We start from the raw sequence: 20,561 nt of genomic DNA, 5'->3' as shown, positions 1-20,561 counted from the left end.
AAGATGAAAATGCAGGACACACAAATTTGAAGACATTCGACAAAGCAACCTAGTGAAAAAATGAGGCATGGATTTCAACTGGCTAACTCTTCATCTATTACGTGCTAACATCCCACATGGGAGCCATTTGTTTCCTGGATACTCCACGTCCAGTTCTCTGCTATGGTCTTGGAAATCAGCAGAGGATGACCCAAAGCCTTTTGACCATAAAGCCATGTGGGAGACCCAGAAAAAGCTCCTGGAACCTGGCTTCAGATTTGCTGGGTCCCTACAATTGAGGCCATTTAGGAAGTAAATCAACAGATGAAAAATCTTTTTGTCTTTCTCTCTTTCACTTGGTGAATCTGCCTTTCCAATTAAAAATTTGTTTTTTTTTTTTTTAAGAATATTGATGACTGCTGTGGGTGCAGGAGAGGAGCTGGGCTTACTTCAGACCTGACATGTTACTCAGACTTTAATCTGGAACTGGAAAGCGCTGCACCAGCCGGGAAAACTCCAGTGAACTAGTCATAAACTCAGACAGACATCCTTTTCCTAATTAGGACCTGAGCAGCTCCTGCCCCAGCTTCTGTGTTGGGAGGGGTATAAAAACCTCTCAAAAACCAAAAAAAAAAAAAAAAAAACAACCAAACAAACAAAAACAAAAAAACCCAAACCTCTCTTAAGTTCCTTTGCCTGCCTTCTCCCCAGTCCCCTGTAGATCTTCCCCCTCTCTTTCTCTCTCTCTGCTCCTCTGCCTCATGGAGAAGGTCCTAGAGATAGAACAGATCTCGAATAAAGACCCCTGTAGTTTGTATACTTGGCTGATGTTTTATTTTCAGAGTGGCGAGCAATCTAACAGACAAAGGTGGATATGAGTCACTTCTATGAATAGTAATACCTGAAAGGAAGAAATAAGTGAATGACACTGGAAAAGATGCTCAGTGTCATTTGCCATCTGGGAAATGAAAATGAAAACTGCTGTTAGAATGGTCGTTATCCAAAAGTTCAAAACATACACTGTGTGCCTGGTTGCAAAGAAAAGGGTACCCTAATACACTGCTGGGGAAATGTAAATTAACAGGATCTCTATGGAAAACACTCTATAGTTTGTCCAAGTGAAACACACATGGACCCATTGTGGGGCCAAGGCATCTCACTTCGGGAAGAGAGGAAACAGAACGACACAGTGTAGGCATAGAGATTCCTGCATGCCCATGTCTGTATAGCAGGTCAGATCATAATGGCCACCACATAGGTTTAACCTAGATTTTCCATCAACTGAGGTCTAGAGTCATGATTGAAATATGCCTACATACTCAGAAATTATATATATATCTGTATCCATAAAATGGAGTATCACCTTGATATTTGCAATAAAAATGTAAGGAAAGAGATATGATAAGTTATGGTAAGTTAAAAGAACCAGTACCAGCCAGGAAGATAAGTATCAGATGCTTGCTGTTATTTTTGGAAGAGTTGTCGTTCCTTATGGTAGAGTTATAAATGGTGTTCCATTCATAAGACTCTATATAGCAATACATTTACCTACATTGTCATGTTTCTTACATTTTATACTACTACCTCTGCTTTTAAGAAGAAATTATGTAAATGGTTATATTTGCAATACCTCTGTACAAAATGTCTATGACAGAATGTTGGCTATTAAGAAAAAACCCACAAGATGTGAATTTCTGACTCTGTCCTTTCAAATAGAAATTGTTAAACCAGATCAGGTTTGACTTCTGGCAATTGCAACAGCCCACTGGGAATGCAGCTCCACATTACATCAGGAGGATTCAAGCTGTTCCACATACTTTATGGCTAATACCACTGTTATAGCATCTTCACAATGATCTGTATTTGTGTGTACCAGGTGTATGTGTGTCAGCTGAATCATACCCAGGTACACTCATAGCCACCCAAGTGGCTGGATGCTGTTTGCAAAATACCAGATTAAGTTGGAATTAAGGGAAGACTCTTGAATTAAGACTTGCTCACATGTATTTCAAAATAGAGACCACTTAGAAAAACATCTTAAGTAAGACTAGTTTGATATTTTAATACAAAAAGAAAACCCCCAAGAAACCACGGGTGAGAGTTGTGCTCAATGAAACATGAGATAGTCATGATCTGCCTGGGTGATTTCTAAAGAATTTTGAATTCTAAATGTGGATTATAAAGCATGCATTAAAAGTCCATATAGCCGGGTCTGGCGCGGTGGCGCACTGGTTAAGGTCCTCGCCTTGCATGCCCGGGATACCATATGGGCGCCGGTTCTAATCCCAGCAGCCCCGCTTCCCTTCCAGCTCCCTGCCTGTGGCCCAGGAAAGCAGTGGAGGATGGCCCGAAGCTTTGGGACCCTGCACCCGCGTGGGAGATCCGGAAGAGGCTCCTGGCTTCGGATCAGCATAGTATTGGCCGTTGTGCTCACTTGGGGAGTGAGTCATCGGACAGAAGATCTTCCTCTCTGTCTCTCCTCTCTGTCTCTCCTCTCTGTATATCGTCTTTCCAATAAAAAAAAAATAATAAAAATATATCTAAAAAAAAGTCCATATAGCCACACTGTTTTGTGAATTACATTAAATCTGTACTCATTATATAAATAATTTATATAAAAAAAGAAAATGGATATGATTGAAAAAATTACCATAACAAACTATGATCAGTTTAATGCATAATTTATCTTTTGATCATTGCTTCACAAAAACAAGGCAGTGTAACCAACACTAACATGGAATAAGTAAAATTAATGCTTTATTTTAATATTCCTAGAGTTACACTTTTGTCTTTCATTTAAGAAAATAAGTGTAACTGACTTGATCATGATGATTGTGTGCTGGGTAATATATGCAAATTTCTAGAGATGATTATGTGTCGTTCATCAAAAGAGTGCAGGTTCTCACTTGTAAAGATTTAATTGTATTTAATATACAGTCATCAAAATGAGAAATAAAGAAAATGACCCTGTGTGCAGAAAGGAAGGAATGTTTATGAAACTTAAAATGAAATGGGGTATGAAAATTTTCTTTGTGCTAACATTATTATCTGGTTATTCCAAGATGAAAGAGAAGAACACATTACTTGTGTGAGGAAACACTGTGGGTAATTGTGAAAGACTTGGTGGAGGAGGAACGTGGTGTGACGTCACTATTTCAGGCCCACTGGATGGCCTGGATAGGCCACTGGGATGAGGCTGAGGCACTGTGCTTTTCCAGTCACCCTGATCTGGCCTCAGGATATGCAGGTACACAAGTAGGAGGACTCCTGCTGTAGTATCTGCATTACTCCCCAGCCTTTATCACCCTTCCCAGCACCCTGGCCTGCTTCTCCTACACCTTCTACTCAATGCAGCTGAGCAGAGAAACACCCCACTGCCTACACCTCTACCACTCTGATTCCCTTAGCGTGGTGTTGCTTTTGGATTGTTTAAGGTCTCCATGGAGGTGCTGATGGCAGAGGCAACCTCTGTCAGTTTTCAGTCCAGAGGGCATTAGTCCGTCCTGTGACTGGAAAACACACCAGGATTTTTAATGTCCACTCATCAATCCACCTGGAAAAACAAGAGCTATAAGAGAAGATGACATTTTAAAATAAAATTTATTTTTCCTGTTATATAAATGGAAAGGGTAACTGAGAGCCTTGGGACCCTGTAACTTTATGGGAGACATGGAATAGGTTCCAGGCTCCAGATTCCCAGCTTCAGAACACTTCAGCTTTGGCCAATTGTAATAACATAGAGAGTGAAGTATGGAACAGATTTCTCTCTCTTTTTTCTCTCTCCTTATCTCTGTAGATCTGTCTTCCCCCAAAAAATAAATGAATCCTTTAAAAAAGTTAATTCCAAGTATGATAATCTAGGGAAAATAATAAGTTGAATAACATCCAACTGAAGCACTTCTGTACTTCACAGGAAATGGTCAATAAGTCAAAGACAAACTGTCAGATATTTTCGATCCAAAGTTAGGGGAAATAGGAAAGAACAAAGGGAAAAAATAGACATACTCCACAAAACAGAAGGGTTTACAAGTGAGCTGCTTAAACTGTATAGATGTTGTCATTCAGATGAACAGAAACTGTAAGAAAAACAAACACACAAGAAGATTCTACATTTGTAATTTGACCAGGGGTTACAATTTCAAGCTTGCAGACATTGAGAGCTATAACAATTGGCTCATTCTTTGCTCCAGATCAATAGACCATCTCAGAGTTTCTGTGTGAAGAGCCTTTCAGAGCCATCTTGACATCTGTATTCCTGAGACTATAGATGAAGGGGTTCAGCATGGGGGTGACCACTGTGTACACCACTGAGGCCCTAGCACTTGCATGTGAGCTTTGGGTAGCAGTAGAACTAATATAGACACCCAGCCCTGTAAAATAAAACAAGGAGACAACTGAGAGGTGAGAGGCACAGGTGGAAAAGGCTTTATACCTGCCCTGAGCTGAGGAAGTGGTATGGATGGCGGAGACAATCTTAGAGTAGGAATACAGGATCCCAGCCAGGGGACCTCCCCCCAGCAAGATGGCAAAAAAATACATGATGACATCATTAAGAAAAGTGTCTGAGCAGGCAAGTCGGGCCACATGATTCAGCTCACAGAAAAAGTGAGGGATTTCCAAGTGCAGACAGAAGGACAGACGTAAAATCATTAAGCTTTGTAACAAGGCATGCAGGAAACTGATGACCCAGCACATCAGAATGAGCTGCACACAGAGTCGGTAGTTCATGATGACTGTGTAGTGCAGGGGTGACAGATGGCCACAAACCGGTCATAGGCCATGACAGCCAGGACAAAGTTCTCCAACTCTACAAAAAGCAGGAAGAAGAATGTCTGTGTGATGCAGCCTGCATAGCTGATGGCTTTATTCTGAGTCCAGATGTTCACCAGCATCTTGGGAACAATGGTGGAGGTGAGACACATATCATAGGAAGACAGGTTGGTGAGGAAGAAGTACATGGGTGTGTGGAAGTTGGTTTCAGAGAGGATGCCTAGGACGATAAGCAGGTTGCCACTGACAGTGACCATGTACATGGAGAGGAAGAGCCCAAAGATGAGGTGCTGCAGCACAGGGTTCTCTGTGAATCCCAGGAGAAGGAATTCTGAGAATTGGGATTTATTGTGAGGTTCCATGTACTCAGGAAGTCTTCTAGGATAAAGATGTAAAAGAGTCATGTAAAAACTTCTTACAGTTACTATGTATGAAGATAAAATGATAACATTCATATTTTTGCAGACATAAAACTGAAATCTGTGACATGCCCATGATTTGGTATCCTTGTGGGGACTTGGTAATGGCATTTCTGATTAGGCTTCCTTTATTATTTGCCATAAGATTCCTATACATATCATGTAGTTTTAATAAGGAATTGCCGGTTCCGGTGCAATAGTGTAGCAGTTAAAGTTCTTGCTTTAAAAGCACTGGGATCCGATATGGGCGCTGGTTCTTTCTTTTTTTTTAAGATTTATTTATTTTTTTATTACAAAATCAGATATACAGAGAGGAGGAGAGACAGAGAGGAAGATCTTCTGTGGGATGATTCACTCCCCAATTGAGCCGCAACGGCCAGTGCTGTGCTAATCCGAAGCCCAGAACCAGGAACCACTTCTAGGTATCCCACATGGGTGCAGCGTCCCAAAGCTTTTGGCCATCCTCAACTGCTTTCCCAGGCCACAAGCAGTGAGCTGGATGGGATTGGAGCTGCAGGGATTAGAACCGGGACCCATATGGGATCCCGGCACGTTCTAGGCAAGGTCTTTTACCACCAGGCCACGCCACCTGTTACAGTCAGTTGGTGAGTGAATCATTGGACAGAAGATGTTACTCTCTGTCTCTCCTTCTCCTCTCTGTATATGTGACTTTGCAATAAAAATAAAAGTATCTAAAAAAAAAATAAGGAATTCCCTTGCACTTGTGCAGTATAAACTGACTTCTGACCATATTCCTAGCACTGCCTGAGGAAAAAGAGTATCATGTACATATCTTCTGGTGATGAAGATATCAACTGAAAACCAGCCAACAGTATGATGGTAAAGAAATTAGGTAAAGCGATTCCAGGTGGATGATGCTATTTTCTAGCCAGCTCCTAGGTAGGGCTAGAAACAGCCTGCCCAGAAAGACAGAACCAGGACCAGCGGCACGTGCAGAAGCGAAGGATTTGAAGAGATCAACCAAGTCACCTTTACACTTAATAGTTTGGAAAAGGATCAGGGGCTTGAAATAAAGCTCTTTTCCAAAAACATGTGATCACCGATTTATGGTCTCACTGTTCTAAGTGTCAAAGCCTTTTTCTCCTGGTCTGTATATTTCTTTTCGTATGAAAGGCCAGAGTAAGAGAAGTTTTTGGAGAGTCGGTTGCAAGTCATACTTCAAGCAATATCTCATTCTAAAGGTAACCCGAAAAAGCATTTCTCTCATGTAGAATTTCAAAATTAACAGCTTCCCTGTCAGTCACTCTAACGTCACCCATCAGATACTATCTTAATGGACATTTCTATTTAGCCTCATAGCCACAAATACAGTAGCTAGTTCATCCAGTAGCCAAAGCAACAGTGTCACCTCTTCATCTGAAACAGACTGGCATGTCCATTGGGCGGCCTTGAGTTACCACCCTAGGCACTCATTCTCTAAGATTCTATCTCGTGTTTTACCTGCCAGGCTCTCAGACACAGCTGGAGGGGTCGTGTGTGTGGAGGGTCTCTGAAGTGGGACTGCTCCCCGGATGGCTGATGATAGAGGCTGACGATTGAAGGTCAAATTGATCATAGCAGGAAGGAGGGCAGCCTGGTCCCCTGTCAGATCAAGACTCCAGGAGGAACTGAGAGTGGCATCAGAGCTGAGGATGTACTCTGTTAGAACGGGCAGCAGAGTGAGGAATTACAGCCCAGTCTCTGCTCATTAGGCCCATGTCCCTCTTGGTGTCCCAGCCTCTAATCACCTGAATTCCCTGTGGGGATGCTGGTCTGGGAAGAAAGAAACCACCTGCTGATTCTCTGTTCCCAGATGAGCCCAGTGTCAATTGCCCCTACTCTGGGAACTCTGCTGCATCCCCGAAGTCAAAGCTCTAAGACAAACTCCTTCTTGGTTGATATTTACTCCCAATAGACCTGCCCTGGTTACATCCTCAGTATTTGCAGTCTAGAGGTATGCTGGGTCCACTGCCCCTGATGTCTGCATAAGGTTGTCATTTCCCTCTGCTCAAAGGGGAAGGAGCTCTATTTGACTCAGGACCTGAGTATCTGGGAAGTAGAAATTGCATGGGCAGTTGAGAGCACTCAGTGAGTTCCTTGTTATAAAGCATTTGCTAAAACAAACAAAAAAAAATAGTATTCTTTTGTAACCATTCATCAATTCATGATTAGTTTGAAACGTGCTATATAGTATATAGATATACATTGCTTTACGAACAAATAGGGTAATTGATGTATCAATCACCTGAAGAGTTACCATTTATTACCACTAGCAACCTACAGAAACTTGTGTTTTTAAAACATATGATGCATTGTTACTAACTTGCGGCCCCCTCCTGTGATAAACCACTTAATTTACATTACAGTGAAGCACTTAATACTCCACCAAATAAAGTTAAGCACCTAGAAGGTAAAATGATTCTAGTTCAATGCAAGAATAGACAAATGTATAAACAATTATCAGGTGGGGAGGAATGACCATGACCCCATGCACAGTCCATCTCCAAGTATTCACGTTGCCTTGAAAAGATAGCAGTATGACTTTATTAAAACTTGCTTTGACAAGTACATAAAACAGATTGACAAACCATATTTGTAGCAACAGACACGTCTAACTTTTTTTTTTTTTTAATATTAGCTCCCACGTTTAAGGCAGAACATGCAGTACTTTTAGTGCCCAGCTTATTTCAATAATGTCCTTTGTTTTCAGGCGTTTTGTTGCAAAATATAAAACTTTGCTCTTTCTAATAGCTGAATGATATTCCACTGTGTCTTTTTACCACATCTGTTTTATTCAATCATTTGATGATGAATGTTTGTTTAATTCTGTATTTTGTCTGTTGTAAACAGCACAGTTCTAAGCATGACATCGCAAGTATATGTTTGATACAAGGCTCCCATATAATTTAGGGATGTATATCCTGAGATGAGATTGCTGGATCACATAAAAATAAAAATGCCTGTGAGATAGATACCTCATGAACCTGATCAAGGATACATCAGACACTTAAGCCAATCCTAAAAGGACAAGTATCATATGTTTTCTCTGATATAAGACAACTTCCATCCAAAATACAAAACACAATGATATAAATCAACAAAAATTACACTTGTAATCTCACTAAGAGTTTACCAGGCCAGAGTACCAGGCATCCACAAATTCATCTCCACCGCTGAATCAAAGTAGGCAAGCTGTAGCAACCCCGCCTCCCAATTGCCTGGCTTCATGGTGACATGTCCTAGCCTGGATTTGATCTGCTTCTCTACTTATAATTCAAATAAGAAAGAATTAAAAACTATGCTGGCATAGCGGTATAGTTAAAATAAATATGTCATTGACCAGGCCCAGAATTCCTACCAGTATTTTTTCTCCTAGCACTGTAATATTTATCTAGGACAGAGCTGCCTACGCAGTTGTGCTTCGCATGTGACCCATTGTCCTTGTAACGTGCCTGAGAAAGTCACTGAAGATGGCTTGCAGTAGAAGGGTTTGGGCCTCTGCCCAACATGTGCTTTGAGTTGGTCTCATGACAGCTGTTTTTATCACTTAGTAAATAGGAGATCTCTCTTTCTCTCTCTATCTGTCTCTAACACTTTCTCTCTCACTCTTACAAATAAATTACCCTAGAAAACTTTAAATACAGATAGAAATATTGAAAGAAATTTAAAAATGTTATGAATATATGGATGTCAAAATAAAACATTCTTCTGAATAATAAAAAAAAGAGATATTTAACACAAGCAAGTTAACCCTGATTAGAAAACATATATTTTGAAAATCAATGTGTAGTTGTGTTTTTGTATTTCTTTTTTTTTTCCTTTAGGTATACACATTCTCCTCACTTTGGCACCCTGTCTTTTAAATCTTTCATTTTTTTCTGTATTTTAAATCTTTTGACTTTTTTTGGTTAAGGAAACTGAAATGAAAATAAAAATACCAACCTAATACTAGGCTATAAAAGGACCTCTGAAATAGCCACAGGAATCTAAAACTGAAAGATGAGAAATAATTTAGTCAGTTGCCAAAATAAAGGAGAACAATTGTCAAGGAAGAAATGCTTTACTTATTTTGTATCATATTTAAAGAAGATAAAATACAGAGACAAAGAGAGTGAGAGAAAGAGGGAGAGATTTTCCAACAGCTGGCTCACTCATAATGGGTCATGATACCTGGAGCTGGACCTGCATGAAACCGCTTGGTCACTGCACCCTCAATTACTTGAAAGTACAGTGACCTTCTCAATGCATGTCCCTGAGTAGTCACTCCTCTCCTGGGTATGAGTCCTGATCACCGCTCAGTCTAACTTGTGCCATAGCCCATACCCCATTTAAGCCCACATGTGAATTCCCCAAGCATGTCATCACTGGGCTGCCCGAGGGCTTCACCAAGCCCCACTGGCACCTGGGTCACCCAATCTGGAGTCAACTCTGCCACTGTTAGGTGAGTAGAGGAAAGAGTACCCTGCACAGGCCCCCTGATGTCTCCTGCTGCCCCTGTCATGCATGAGGGATGGGGGTTACTTTAGGCAGACCTAATCTGTTGTCTCTTCTGCCTCTGCGGGTGAGTGGAAGTGTTTGAGGTGCATGCCTCCTAAAGTTGCCCACTGTTCCTGTGGATCACTTGGGATCAGACTCTTCACAAAATTTCTATCTCAGCACCAAGGAGAGCAACATTGAACTACACAAGTTTACAAATGCATGGGCATGTTCTTACGACTTTTGAACATTTTATTTTTAATATTTTATGCATATGAAGATAATAGGTTTCAGGTATTTCATAAATACAGTTCTAAGAAGTTAGTCATACTTCCCTGCAACCATTTCACCTTCTTCCTTTTTTTTACTTGATTTTTTTTTTTACAGTGATGTAATTTCAAGGTTTTAGTAATAGTCATAATGACAAAAAGCAGAAAGTCTACTGCTGTACAGGAGTATTGACAAGGTTTAATACACTAATCAAATCACAAGATGCCAGTTTCATTCTTATACATCACAGTTTTTTTGTTTGTATTTGATATTAACTCTCACATATGAGGAAATGTATAAAATATATTTATTTTTCATATAACTGGAATGGAACATCTAAACTTTTTATTATAATTATTCTTATATGTAGGATATCGGAAAAATAACCTACCAAGGTAAGAAGGAGAACATTGAATAGTGCCATATTGTTAGACTCGGGGAGAGTGCAACCCCGTTGAGGGGAGCCGCACCGTCATTGGCAAAATAAGTCAAACGCAGAGGCTGCAATAAGCATGAGGATTTTATCGAGCATTCGCGAATGGGCAACACAGTTTCTGGAGGTACCCAGGACTCTGCGCGCCTCACAAACATTTTGAAACAGTTTTTATAGGGTAAAATCACAAACTCTGCATAACAGTCAGCATTTTTACTTTAAGATTAGACACCCCCAGGGCTCCCTTATCTTTGCATAACAGTCTGTACTTTCTCAAACTGTTATGCCTCACTTTCTTATCTATTATATTCCTGCGTTGGCCTTGCTGCATCGACCTTGCTTCCTTCTCCATTCTTGTAGCTGCCTTATTCATGCCTGGGAAACTGAAACTTTTACTTTGTTTCATGAAATAACTTCTCTATATTTATTCTAACATGGCTCTACACTTGCTCAGCAAAAAGCAATATACAGAAGCAAAATCAAGCGGTTATTCTAAGCTCTTACAATATGATGTTATTTGACAAGAATTTTTCATGAGAAATGTGGAAAATTCAGTTCTACACCTTTAACCTCATGTGATTCAAGTAGCATGTGTAATGCTTATGCTAATTAAGATTCCCATCAACAATGCGTGTTTTGTACATATACAATGCATGCCAACCAGCCATAAAAAGAATGAAATCTTGTCTTTTTACAATAAATTCAATGCAATTGGAGACCATTACACACATTGAAATAGACAAGTACAAAAAAGATTAATTTATTTGGTAACTAAAATAGAATTTAAAAAGTAGAGGAATCCATTGTAAAAAGTACTATGGGCAGTATAAGAATACAAATGGAATTGAAACGTTGTTTTAGGACATAGACAATCACTGCATTAACATCCATCTCTCCATGACTTTGAGTCCCCTTGTATTTCTGAAAAAAGGCTAACAATAAATGCGGGAAAATGAAAAATATCATAAAGAAAGTGTGTTGAGCTGCAAGAGATAGCACACAGTACAATACAATGGGTCATTCATTTGTAACATACACACAGAGACTAATAATAATAAATAATAATAGTAATAATAATAAAAACCAAGAACTTTTTTTTTTTTTTTAAGGCCAGACAAAATCTTTTCAACACACTCTACCTCACTGCTTGTGTGCCTGTGGCAGCACATGATAACAGCTGGGCATCCCACTTGGCAAGGAAAAGGATGAGTTCCTGGCCCTCGGTATCCACCACCTCCTTGAGTGCCTGCATTGCAGCAGGATCTGCCACCTTCTGGGAAGGACCCTCTGTCCTGGGCAAACTGGTTGTGAGCACTTGCATCCTGGCTGCGGTCCCAGCCTAGTTCGGGGGAAGATCTACAGGAGGCAGCAGGAAGACACAGTGGGAAACCCCAGCTGCCTTGGGGCCTCCTTTCTTGCCTCCTCCCACATGATCATTTTAAATCCACAAAACAAGGCTCTCAGGACAATCCCTGAGCCTATCTACCACCTCTGGAAGCCTCCCTCCTCTACCCTAGGGCCACAGCCTGCTAAAGAGCCCCTCCCTCCCTGCTAAAGGTCCCCTGAAGTACAGGCTGACCCGATGTGGCATGCCAACCCACGCTGATGCAGACTCAGCTAGCTCACACAGCCTCCCTTCGACTGGCAATACCGCTGACAAAAAACTCCAGTTGCTTTTCTCCAATCCCTGGGCTAGGACCTGTCCACAAAGGTCACTGTCCAACACAGGCTAAAGGGGCCAGGGTGGAGAGGCAGGAGGGAGAGGTCTTTGGTGTTCCAAACTGCACAAGGGCATTGAGCATTGATCCGCAGCCTGACTCCTCAAGCCAGGAGAAGGTGGCCTTCAAGGCAGGCCATCTTTTTCTGCAAGAACCACGCTGACCACCAGGGGCTGTTGTGCATGTTGTCTTCTGCATCTGAGGCCTGCAAGGCCAGTGCCTCCTTCTTTTCTTCCTCCTAACACCAGGCCATTCCCAAGGTCACAGGTGGCCTTTCTGGGAACAGGAGCAGGTAGAGGGAGAATGGAGTATGAAGACAGGATGGAGGGCACGCTTGGGTCCTGTTGGCATGGAGGCTGTGGGGCTGGTCCTGAGGCTCATCTCCAAGCCCCCCCCCAAAAAAAAAACAACAATCCCTGGGCCCCCTGGGAGAAACTGGAAGAAGAGGGGAGCGGGATGGGGCATGACGGGGCAGCAGTGGGGGCGGACACCAGAATAGGAAGTAGACGGAGAAGCATCCTAGTGTGTGAGAACCGGAGCTGCCCATAGGAAGGGCCAGCCCCAGTCTATCTGTTGTTAAGCCTCGGGGAGCCCGTGACATCCTCCTGTTCCTCCTCCTCATCCTTCATGCCTTTCAGCCTCTGCCGGGCAAAGTCCTCAAACACAATGTCATCATCATTGGTGTCAAGTTCAATGAGATTGGTTTCTACCGGCGTCTCATTCTCTGAAACTTCCCGATGTGGGGCTCCTCTTGGGCTTAGGGTGCATAAGGGTGAAGGGCAGTTTCACAGCCATGTCGCCACCCCTCGACACCACCAGCTTGACCTTCACTTTGTAGAAGACAATGCCCAGAACCTCGTGGTTGGCCCCTTCTCGCGTCAGTGTGCTGGAGGCCAAGTCCGTGTCCTCATGCTTGAGTTTTCCATCCAGCACCAGGCCCCGCTTCTCTCAGTTGCTGGCCAGGAATGGGGTGAGGGCATAGACTTTGCAGAATGTTGAGCTGGGGGCCAAGGTGTCATCAGCCTCCTCCATGGCCACAGGGCAGTTGGACTGCATGGTGTTGAAGAGGCAGATGTCTGCATACTGGCGCACCGAGATCTTGATCTTCTTCATGGTCTTGCTGGTGTTGTTGGTGACATGAACATTAACACTAATGAGTTAGCCATGGTAGTAGATCTCCTTGTCCAGGGAGGCCTCCAGGTGCAGGGGCTTGTCGGACATGAGGAACTGCCTGGTAGTCTCGGCCATGGGCTGGGGACTGGGCCTCTCAGCAGCATACTGAACCTTCCAGATGACCAGATGCACAGAGTTCCACATGTGGATCTTCTGCTCCAGGTTCTCATCACAGAAGGCCTTGACTTTGTAGTCCACACCGCAGGCCTTGCCTGTGTCTTCTGGCCCAGGCTGCAATGTCAGAGCATGGCAGGTTTGGTGGGATCTCGAAGGTGAAAGGGTAGGCATGCTCGCCCAGCTTCTTGATGAGGCGCTCCTGTAGCTGCGTCAGGGGCTTCTTGTCCTCGGGGGCTGGTGGGAAGGACTGCATGTTGGCCATGAACATGTCCTTGCGGAAAGTCAGGCCCAGTACATCCAGGTCCTCCCGGCCTTAGCAGAAGGCACAGGTGAGAGTCACGTAGACTCTCCTCTCTTTGAGATACTCGGGATTCCACTAGGACCACACCATCCACGGGGTCCACCAGATCAGTGTGATCCACAAAGTCGCGCTTGCCCAAATAGACAGTGAGCTTTCTGTTGGGGCTGGTCTTCTTTAACACTCTGTGGAGAGAAGGAGATGTGGGCAGGATCAGTGTACCCTAGCCAGACACAGGGGGACAGGTTTCACAGGCACCCAGATTGCTACCTATACAAAGCCACCTGCAGTCAAGTCCCCTCTGCACACAGTGCAGGAAGGAAAGCCTCCAGAGAGGCTTAGATGGAAGGAAGAAGATCTTGGAATAGTGAAAGTAGGTGTGGGAAAGCAGGGGTTCTGCCCCATTTTAAACCGTGTTGTACGTTTTTAGGGCACCTGAGCTGCCAGCCTGTGGGTCTACACCACCTTCTGGGGACGGCTAAGCCAGTTGTGCAGCTGATTCCTTTTACTTCCTAACCATGTCGACCAATGAGAATGGGATGGACGGAGGTGGTGGAAGGGCGGCAAGGAAAGGGGACATGGAGGTACCTCTAGTGGTGCAGGAATGGGACAGACGGTGGTGGTGGTATGGCATGGTGGTGGAAGAGTGGGGCGGGAGGGGCTTTTTTTTTCCAGAAAAGGATTTTTTTTATTCAGGTAACTGCAAATAGGAAAACAAATGGGGAGCCCCAGGCTGGGCCATAAAATGGCCACCCCTCCCCCTCAGAACAGGGGAAGAAGGTAGCCCCTACACCTTTCAGGATCATCACGGCCCCCCCCTCACTCTGCTGCAGCACCCTATGGGCAAGGCCCCACCTTCCCTGGGACTGGGTGTCAGTAACCCAGCCTGCTGCACCTGAGCCCCCTGGTTCTAGGGGAGGGGATGTGGGTAGAACAGAGGGAGGCAATGAGGATGAGTGTTGGGCGCTGACAGCAATAGTGATGGATGTCTAAGAACAATACATGGAACAAAAACAACTGTCCAGAGGTAGTATGTGAACAGAGGAGAGATGGAACCAGAACCTTGGGGGCTGGGGAGGAGCAGAAGATGGAAGTGGACAGGGCTAGCTCCTTGTTGTTAATGCCCTGTGTGAGGAGTGGGGAACAGCCCTACAGCAAATCCCCTCCCCCAGGGGAGGGCCCTGCCACAGGGAACATGGGCCTCATGTGGAGCAGAGATGGCCCTTCTCCCAGAGTGAAGGCAGGGTGGGCTGGCGGCTCCTGCACCCGCCTGCTCTCCTACACCCTGGAGGGCTACCCAACCTAGTGTGGGACCTGGTTAAGGTGAAGAAAGAAAAATGCATGAAATCCCCACTTGGCGACAGAGGTTACTGGGGGGTGCTCTTGGTGGGCTAGGCATCCTCCTCCACTGACCACACCTGCTACTGCTAGGGCAATGGAGTGGTGGTGCATGTCAGAATGAGATGGGGTCAAGATCCCTCAAGGCCAGGGGAGCCCTCCCAGGGTCCTCTTCAGAAAGCCAGAAAGAACAGTGGAGCAGAGAATAGGCCCACAGAGCAGTGTTCCCACCGGCAAGGGAGCGGGACACAGTGCTAAGTGGGAATTAGCCTTGTCCAGGAGGGCAAGTGTGTGTACATGGGAGGGGTTGCTGGGAGCAGAGGTCAGCAGAAAGCTGCTCCCCACGGGACCAGGGGGCCTTACAGTGGTTGGTGTGCTGTGTAGTATGCAGTGGCCAGGAGGGAGCAGGTGGGGGTTCCAGGGGCCTAGGGAAGTGGGGTGGGGGCAATGGGAGCAGAGGGAAGCTGTCCAGTCCCAGAGAAAAGCTGCTCTTGCGAGATGACCTCTTCCTCCTTCTCCAGTTTTTTGGGTCAGCCCCTTGGCTTCCTTCCTGGAGCTGTGGTGGTTTTCCGGATCTTGGCAGCACCCTTGTTTTTGCTCCCCTTTGGTCGACCGGAGGTCTCTTGGGTGTTGGCACTTCACTAGGCTCCTTCTGGCTCCCTACCAGCGTGGTGCCAAGACTCACCAGAGGCTGCTTGCGCAGCCTGCCCCGGCCTTGCTTCTCTGTACCGTCCTTTTTCTGCTTGGAGGCCAAGGGCTGGTTGGCCTTCGAGCTCTACTGGCTCATCTTCCCTTCACTACAGGGCAGGCGGAGGAGTGAAGGATGGGATGCAGGAACTCTGGCTGCTGGCCTGTGGTGCATGCTCGGGGCTGTCAGGAGCACAGTGCTGGGCACTGGGGAGGACCGGCCTGGCTCTGCCTCCACCGCTGCTGGTAGCAAATGCGGATAGGTTTCTCTTGGTGGACAGGTGTTAGCATGTGGATTTCAGCAGAGCACCTGCGAGTGCCTGCCGGGGGAAGTACAGTCTTGCTAAATTCAGACTTGGGAGACCCTCAAGTGCCCAGAGGGAGGGCTGCGCTCCAGCGGTGCTCCAGGTGCAGCCCTGAAGTGGAGCTGCTGGCTCGCTCCCTCACGGGCTGGACCCGAGCGGAGGCATCATTCTGGAGGGGACTTGGTGGGCGTTCCGAGACACGTGATGGGCCCAGATTCTGTCATGGTTTAAAATGAGAATATTACTATGCTCGTTACCTGCAATAATGATGCTCGTTACCAGTAATATGATGGCTGCAACACTCTGTGGATCTCCAATGTATATGGCTTCTGAGGTGATTATGTCCCAACATTATGATGCCAAGGCAGATCTGTGGAGCATAGGAATGGTGATATATCAGTGCCTGGTTGGAAAGCCACCTTTTCAGGCCAATAGTCCTCAAGACCTAAGAATGTTTTATGAAAAAAACAGAAACTTAATATCCAGTATTCCCAGGGAAATGTCACCTTACTTGGTTAATCTTCTTTTGGTTTTGCTTCAGACAAATCAGAAAGATAGAATGGACTTTGAGGCGTTTTTTAGCCATCCTTTTCTTGAGCAAGTTCCAGTCCAAAGAAGGGAGTGACCCATGGGAATGCTCCCTTGGCTGCATTGAGCCGTATCAGGCAGTGGCATCATCCCCGGGTTGAGGTGCCGCAGGGGCCAGTCCTGCCCGTCAGCCAGCAAAAGCTCTGAGGCCGAGATGGTGGCTTTCTTCCCCAGGAAGCCATTGCCAACAGCAGGGATGGCACTGGGACCACTAGGGCCGCAGCCAGGTGAGAGGGAGTGCTGGTGCTGGAGGTGGGCAGGCAGTATGCTGGCAGGGAAGGTGCAGGCGCTGCTGAAGAGCACATCGCTGGGCAGCCCTGGCTCCAGGCTCCCATTGTTGGCGAAGCTGGGCTCCTGGAACCATTGCACAGGCTCTCATCTGACAGTGTCCACTGCAGGCTCTTCTGGGGAGACTGGCCCGCATCTCTCTCCTGCTCTGGCCCCAGGTTGTCCATGATGATGAGCTTCTTCAGGTTGTCCTCAATGGTGGACTTGTAGTTTTTGCGTGGGGACCGGAGGTCTTGGAGGGACGTCCTCAAGCGTGGCTGCGTGGCTGCCTGAAGACATTTTTGGTGTTTGTGTCCACCTGCTTTTTTGGGACAATGAAGGGGAGTGGCTGCGGTGAGGGCTCATCATTTCTCTTCCATCCTGCTGGGTGCTTATTGCGCACAGGTTGTTGATTGGAGAAGAAGGACTTGGGGACCAAGGTGGAGAGCTGGAAGGGGCTGGACTGGGTCAGCTGGGAGGGCTGAGGAGTCTCTGCACTGGCCATTTTGTAATCCTGAGCTGGGTAGCCAGCCCTTGAGCCCATGTCACTGGGCTGCCTTGGTGGGTCCCGGCTGCCCCCTGCTAGTCCAGTTGTGGCGCTGGAGCCTGAGGAGTACAGCTTCGGTCAGTAGCCCTTGCTCTGGCTGGCAACTGCAGGGGCAGGTGACACCTCACACCGTCTCTCTGTGTGCTGGGACCTTCCAGAGGCCTCGTGTCCCCTACCACACAGGGCCATGCTCCCAGCTGGCTTGTGTGGCTTGGTGGCCCAGGGTACCTTGGCCAGAGACATGCAGCTGGGACTGGAGGTGTAGAGGGTGGTGTCGATGCCGATGTTGCTGGAGCCACCCTTTGATAGGGGTCTTGCTCTGGTTCTAGGGGGTCCAGGGGATCGAACCAGCGCTCGTTACTGGCTGCTGTACATGTTGCTGGAGAGCATATTGCTACTGGAATGACTTGAGTACTGAGGTTCTCCTTTGGAATGCCTTTTACTGCTTCCAACCATGGTTGAGAGCCTTGCTTGGGCTGGCACATGCTACAACGGCTCTGGCTTCTGGTGCTCCATGGTGCTCCCCTGACTGGTCAGCCCACCTGAGGAGGAGTCTCCACTGGATGTCCTGTCATGGCTGAAGTGGGGATCAAAAGACAGCAGTTGGTGTGGGGCGGCCACGTACCTTTCTGGCGACGGGTTGTATCTGGTGTAGGAGGTCGAGCCGGGGGTGGAGAAGCTTCCAGAAGGCTGTCGGTAGGGAGGGACTCTGTTGGCCCCTGCTGGTGATGCTGTGTAAGGGGTTTTGGGGAAGCTGACAGGCCTCTTGCTGTGCAGTGGCTTCGGCTCCTGGAAGGGGACCTTGGGGGCCTGCTTCAGGCGAAGGCTCAGGGACTGGATGAACGTAGCCAGGGGTGGCTGGAGTAGCCCACTTGGAGGCTGGCAGAGAGTTTGTGGAATGCCGGCCACCTCCACTGCCAGGAAGCATTGCTGCTATAGGGGGGCCGGCCCCCTGGAAGGATGCTTTCTGGCTCGGTCTTAGGCTCCGAGGTATTTATGTCGTAGGTCTCTGGCCACCTCCTCCGCAGTGTGCCGTTGTCGAAAGGGGGGATGATGACCACCTTCATGGTGACTGATGTGTGCAGCAGGTCAATCATCTGGTCATGGGTCAATGTGACCACGGCCACCTTGCAGATCTCCACCAGCCTGCTCCCTTGCAGGAGGCGAGCCTGCTAGGTGAACCCATATTCTTCCACCTCAGCCACGGTCCCATTGTACTTCACATGGAAGTCCAACTGCCCAAGCCCATTCCAGTGCAACGTCATGTCCACAGTCTCCCAGCCCCGCTCTCAGAGCTGTGGGACAGGGATGAGTGAGCTCGAACATGAGGCTGGACAGGGAGAAGGGAGGAGCCCGGCTTCCGGTGTTGTGTTTGTAAGTGCAGGTCGGAAACTTGCCCTTCTGTGATTTGTTCCCAGAGACTTTTCAGGACAGCCAGGGCCACAGGTGATGGAGAAATGATAAAAATTTGTTTGGAGAGTCAAATAGGAGAAAACAAAAACCACTTGATATGGTCAATTGAGTGGATTATAACTGTAGAGGGTTGAATTGTAGAGTTTTAAAAAAGTGGACAATTCCTGTTCCCACATCTGTTTGTAAAGAAAACCATAATGTCTTTAAATTACTCTTATGTAAATAGAGGACCTTTTTGCAGTGTAGCCCCTTGCTGAAGATCTGGTGTACTTATGTTCAAAGTAGCACATCAACTCGGGGGGGGTAATTTTTGAAATTTTTTTTTCTCTTTTTAACACTAGCCTTCTAAAAAAAAAAAAAGAAAGAAAGAAAGAAAGAAAGAAAGAAAAAACAGGAGCAGCCAGGACTGTATCACATAATACAATGTTAATAACAATTAAAACAAATAAATAAAACTTAAAAAAAAAAAGAGCAGCCAGGGTGTCCGCAGCAGTGTTGTAGCAGGAGGCTAGCAGGCCTTGGCTTATGAAAGGGCCCCCAGCAGGCAGTGGTATGACTCATAGCTGAGCAGTTAGATGCGAAGGGGTGATCACGCTGGTTCCGTTGGTTCCCTGGAAGATGCTGGGTCTTTGCTGCAACATGGTCTCCTGAGCTCTCACGGAAGAGGATGGGCAGCAGACATACCCATGGCTGCCAGGCCGGCCAGGCTGTTTTGAGCCTGGATGCAGGTAGAGGTCCGAGGAGGCCACAGCGATCCGATCCCACTCCCGTTGCCATTCCCGTTCTTTCTCCCTTTCTCGCTCGCATTCCCATTCCTGCTCTCACTCCTGCTCCGTGCTTGCAGCTGCTACAAGGTGTGTTGGGTGTCCAGGAGACATGGATGCAGAGTTGTATGGCCTGGGAGGGAAAGTGATCTGTGACCCGGGAATGTACGTGATTCTGTACATGGGAGGAGTACTGGTCCCCCTCAGGGTGAGGCACTAAAATTGTTGGAGGCATAAATTGGTCAGGTCAATGATTCCTCTGGTTGCTGGGTATGGGAGTTCACTTGCATCTGCTGTGAGGTAATATAATCATTCAAGATTGTCTGCTTTGTGTTCTCCATTGCATAGAGCTGATACTGACTTTGGTAGCCTGGAGTTGGTGAAAGCTGTCTCTGAAACAGGTACACAGCAGCTGCAGTATCCAGAGCCCTGTGGAATGGCATGGCTGGATCCAAATGCGTGGGCAAATGGCTCCAGTAAACCTCTCTTGCAGTGCTGCCCCTGTGGTGGGGATCAAACAGGCTGTAGCTCATAACAGGGTCCACTCTGGGCCCCGTAGACTTCTCTGGTATACTCTCCTTTTGGGTAGGGGTCAGTGTAGACTTCCTTTCATGATTGGTAGACTTGCTGGAAGAAATAGTAACATCAGAGGTTCTGCTCATCATGGGGGAGCCTCTGGAAATGGTGTTCTGGTAGCTCACAGGAATCCTCCAGGCACTGGTGTCATCGTAGATCCCTGGGCTCAGCTGGGCCTTGGGAGCTTCGTAGAGGGTGGACCTGAGGACTGAGGGGCCCGAGCTCACCACAGATGTGTGCCAGATATGCACGGGCTCGCCGGCTTTGACATCTTCATACTTCGCCCTTTCTACCACTTTGATGTTCTCTTGCACAATCTCTACAGGCATGGCATGGGGAAGTTTACTAGGTCCTGTGATCAAGGACTTGACATTGTGTTTGATGGCAGATTGACCTGAGTTGCTGTCAAACTTTATTGGTGTA

The 20,561-nt window shown here is 46.5% G+C and overlaps 4 pseudogenes; all 4 read right to left on the bottom strand.

The window, feature by feature from the left end:
• Positions 1-4,170: 4,170 nt before the first annotated feature.
• LOC121158938 lies at positions 4,171-5,111 on the bottom strand (annotated as a pseudogene).
• Positions 5,112-12,302: 7,191 nt separating this feature from the next.
• Positions 12,303-13,833, bottom strand: LOC121158925 (annotated as a pseudogene).
• A 1,583-nt stretch (positions 13,834-15,416) lies between these two features.
• LOC121158937 lies at positions 15,417-15,778 on the bottom strand (annotated as a pseudogene).
• Positions 15,779-16,147: 369 nt separating this feature from the next.
• LOC121158936 lies at positions 16,148-20,467 on the bottom strand (annotated as a pseudogene).
• Positions 20,468-20,561: the final 94 nt, after the last annotated feature.

Source organism: Ochotona curzoniae, unplaced genomic scaffold (genome assembly GCF_017591425.1).
Source record: "Ochotona curzoniae isolate NIBS_2020 unplaced genomic scaffold, NIBS_Ocur_1.0 contig_3944, whole genome shotgun sequence".
NCBI classification, from domain to species: Eukaryota; Metazoa; Chordata; class Mammalia; order Lagomorpha; family Ochotonidae; genus Ochotona; species Ochotona curzoniae.
Note: the sequence above shows the minus strand (reverse complement) of the source record. Positions and strands in the feature narration are given on the sequence as shown.